Below are 4,808 nucleotides of genomic sequence, written 5' to 3'. Positions count from 1 at the left end.
TAGAAGGGGAACAAAAATGATCTAAGTTTTGAAAAGACCACAAAGCAACAAGCTGACCCTCCTATTTTTAACTTGGATACCTGCTATTCTGCCAAAAGACAACTTCTAGAATAGTTTCGAATGGGTTATTTTCCCCCCAGTTCCACAACCTCTGAAGCCAGTGTCTAGCTTACTAAAAAAAGAATTGTATATAATATTTAAGATGCTGAGTATTTCATAGGAAAGCTGAATGCTGCTGTAAAGTGCTCTTTAAGTCGTCTTCTTTTTTTTTTAAATCTCCTTCTAATGAATGAAACTAAGGGGAATTTCAGGGGACAGTGATGGGATTTGTTGTATGATAAACAGTATGTAGTTTTAGTCTTTCTATATTGAGAAGCAGTGGTTGGGGCATATTTTAAGATGGCAGGCTACACTTGTTTTCCCTCATGATAATAAAGTTGTCATAACTCAGCAACACGGACTTGCTCCTAGAGGTAATTGTTAAGAGTTTTGAAATATTAAGGTCTTGCCAAGGTTCTGATGATTCAAACCTGTACTACTGATTATTAAGCAGGACAGACTGAGCTGTTAGAAATACCTTGAAGGAAAAAGTAATTTCTAAATATACAGAGAGGTCAACTTGACTGTATATTTTGCATCCTGTGCCACCTCCCTTCATATTAATATTTGATATGGATTTTAATTTATGTGAAATTTCTAAAGCAGAATGAAAGCTCTTTTTGGGGGAATGGCAAATCTTTGGGATAGGTGAGACCCGAGGTGAACAGTACCAAAGCATTACCCCACGGTAGACAGCACATTTGATTAAAAATGTTAAACTGTCTGAGAAATAAAATGTTCAAGTCTTCAAGATGGCACAGCTTTTGGGGGTGTATTTTCTTAGAGGGCTTGCCGAGTATGTAAATAATTGACTTTGTTTGTGTTACATGACTGTTGATGACTTCATTGAAAATCTGCAAAATTCAGTTTTAGCTCTGGATTACCTCAGTTGACCTTTGTGAAGGTTTTATCTGTGTAGAGTGGATGTTTGACTTGTTTTTAACCTAGTAGTGTTTTTATTGTTTTTCACTCTATATTTAAAGTAAAATTTACTAAAAGAAAAGAGGTGTGTGTTAAAGCTAAGTGGGTTGGTTTTGGTTTGGCTTCTGTTAGTCAGGCTTTTTGAACGTTGAAATATCCTGAACTTGGAGTTCTTCAATTCTAAAATTCTCATTAAAAGCCTCTCACTTGAACCCAAACCAAAGTACTCTTCTTGCCTCTTTTCTAAAAGTTCAGGAGAAAAATATCACCAGTTCAGACTTATTTTCATAATGAGGGAGGAGCATTCGCCTGCCTTATAATGACATGACTCAGTGCTTATTTTTTAAACTGGATTTTAAAAATTGGATAGTGTAACAATAAGGAGTGAGCCACTTTTTATGGACACCCTATAGTTTTATAGTTCTTACTCTAAACATTTTATATTTCTTCCTTTTGGAAAAAAAACCTATATGCCATAAGCCACCATATGTGTAGACTACACAGCTGGTTGGGTCGGCTCTCTCACAGCCTTTGAGGTGAATTACAGGAGTCCAGCCATTATCATCCTCCTGAGTTATTTTGAAATGTTTTTTTTTTTTTTGGTACATTTTGGCTGCAGTATTGGTGGTAGAATATACTATAATATGGATCATCTCTACTTCTGTATTTATTTATTTATTACTAGACCTCAACCACAGTCTTCTTTTTTCCCCTTCCACCTCTCTTTGCCTGTAGGATGTACTGTATGTAGTCATGCACTTTGTATTAATATATTAGAAATCTACAGATCTGTTTTGTACTTTTTATACTGTTGGATATTTATAATCAAAACTTTTACTAGGGTATTGAATAAATTTAGTCTTATTAGAAAATAAAAAAAATTTTAAAAAAGTCCAGAAACAAGTGATGCTGGCGTGGATGCAGAGAGGAAAGAACACTTCTACACTGTTGGTGGGACTGCAAATTAGTACAACCTCTATGGAAAACAGTATGGCAATTCCTCAAAGAACTAGAAGTACACCTACCATTTGATCCACTGTTGGGTATTTACCCAAAGGAAAAAAAGACTTTTCATCACACAGCTACCTGCACTCGAATGTTTATTGCAGCACAATTCACAATTGCAAAGATATGGAATCAACCCATGATATCATGAGTGGATTAATAAAACTATGAATGGGATACTATTAGGAATGAATGGAAACTATTAATGGAATACTACATGGAATACTACTCAACCATAAAAAAAATGAATTAATACCTTTTGAAACAATCTGGATGAAAACTGGAGACCATTCTCCTAAGAGAAGTATCTCAAGAATGGAAAAACAAACACCACATGTACTATTAAATTGGAACTGATGAGCACATGTATGCAGACGAAAGTAAAACTCAGTGGACATTAACCAGAGAGAAGGGAGAAGAGGAGGACAAAAACCTACCTAATGGGTATTGTTAACACTATTTGGGTGACGAGCACACCTTTAGCCAGGACTCAAGCATTACAAAAGTGTTCCATGTAACCCAAAACATTTGTACCCCCTTAATATTTTCAAATTAAAAGAAAAAAACACTAGAAAGTGAATATGAAAATTACAGGGGAAAAAAGGGAGTCATCATTAACAAACATTTATGTCTGTATCAATAAAAATTCATTTCTCTATGTATCCATTCAAAAAAAATTTAAGGAGCACTTGTGTTAAAGAGACTGTATTATATTAGGTGCTGTTGAAAGAAAAATCCAAAGTGGAATAGAATAGTTCCTATCTTTGAGCAGTTTTTTACTACTTTCCAGTTGAGTGACTATGGGCAAATTACTCAGTCTCCTGATGCTTCAGTTGCTTCACTTGTGAAATGCAGATAACATTAAGTAGGCTCAGGGTTGTTGTGAAGATTAAAGTAAGACATACAAACAGCTTAGAACAATGTCTAATACGTAGTAGGTACCATAAAAGCATTAATTATTAAGAGGAGGTAAGGCAACTTCCAAATAAATAGTAGCATGCTTAGTAAAGAAGGAAAAAAAAAGCCGGGCATAGGGGCTCACACCTGTAATCCTAGCCCTCTGGAGGCCAATGAGGGAGGATCATTTGAGGTCAGCAGTTCGAGACCACCCTGAGTAAGCGCAAGACTCATATTGCCCATTACTGATCACCACCTCTATGTTAATCATGTTTGTTTAATCTTCAGCTCAATCCTACAGGGATTCTTTCCATTTGATAGTGCAGGAGAACTGTTACCAGGCTATTGTGAAACTTGATAATACACACCTAATAAGTGACCTAATTATCAAACCTTGAACACATCAGAACTCACGCACTTTCTAAAATATCATGCAGGAAACCTGGATTCTAGTTCTGTATCTGCCACCTGTTAGCAATTGCAACCCCAGCCCCTTTTACTTCCTAATAGACTGTTTCTATTTGATAAAATATTTACGATAGACAGGCTCCTCCTGTTTGCTTCACAGGTTAGGGCACTGTGAAGATCAAAAGAAAAAAAAAAAACCCTATGAATTATAAAATTCCATAAAGATTTTTTTTCACTTGCCTGACTAATCTCACTTCCTACACCTCTAATGTGCTTCAACATTCTGATTCCAAATGCCAATTTTCAGGTACCCAATCCTAAAAAAACGATCTAAACTTTCCTATGAGGGTTCAAACATACTTCAATAAACTCAAGTCACATGAAGTGGCCATCACTCTGGGTACTGATCTGACACAGTCAAGGTGACCACTGATACGAGGTCTAATAATGATTCCGTAACCACTAACCAAAATATTGAGAAAATATACATCAAAATATTTCTCAGCATGTTATATTAACATGGCTGCCTGTGCTTCATTATGTTTATAAAAACATCACTTATACATACAAAACTTTTAAACTTTTCCAAAGTTCTTTTGTGCTCCTATTCCATTTGATCATCTAAGCAGTTGTGTCAGGTAGGCAAGGTAGGTTTATGCTTGTCTGAAGAAGAGAAAACTTATTTATGTTCAAAATCATTGAGGCCTAACTTATATTTCAGGTCACCTATTCTGGTGTCTGTACTCCATTATGCTACATAAATTTTACATTTGAAATTACTTAATAGGACTTATGATTCTACTTGTTAATGAGTAACACATTTACATTTGAAAATTTTCCTAATAAAAATTATTTAGCTCCATTTTGTCACCAGAAAGCCTTCACAAACCATAAAAAATCTCACATTCATATAAGTAGATGCGGCAATAGCTATCACTTTGCAGAAACTTAACTGTACTAACACTACATAGTACCTAGGAATATACACTTGTTGATAAAGTATCCTGAGCCCACTTCCCTAATTTTAACAGAAGACACTGTTCTTAGGACTGTGATCAAACTACTTTGGACTTTAAGTACTACTAATAATATATCAACCATTAATAATATTATTAATGGCTCAGGAACTAAGTAAATTACAGCAATTTAAAATGATTAATATTTTAAAAACACAGGTTTTGAAGGGTCACCTTACAAATGTCAGTAAATGTTGCCTAAGCTATCAAAATACAGATGAGATTAAGGTTCAATGTGATGTAAAAGAAGTACCTTGTAAAACAGAATATTTAATTGACGTGGTTTAAGAAAAGTACTGAATTGGGAATCAAATTCTAGCCCCAGATTATTTAACCTGAGCCTCAGTTAACATTAAAAAAGTTTCACAATATAGAATTTTACTATCCCAAGGTTCTGGAAAATCATGACAAGAAAATTAATGAATAGAGATGAAAGATTAAGATTTCTGAACCAAACCAAGA

This window comes from Microcebus murinus, chromosome 9 (genome assembly GCF_040939455.1).
Source record: "Microcebus murinus isolate Inina chromosome 9, M.murinus_Inina_mat1.0, whole genome shotgun sequence".
NCBI classification, from domain to species: domain Eukaryota; kingdom Metazoa; phylum Chordata; class Mammalia; order Primates; family Cheirogaleidae; genus Microcebus; species Microcebus murinus.
This window is presented reverse-complemented; position numbering follows the sequence as displayed.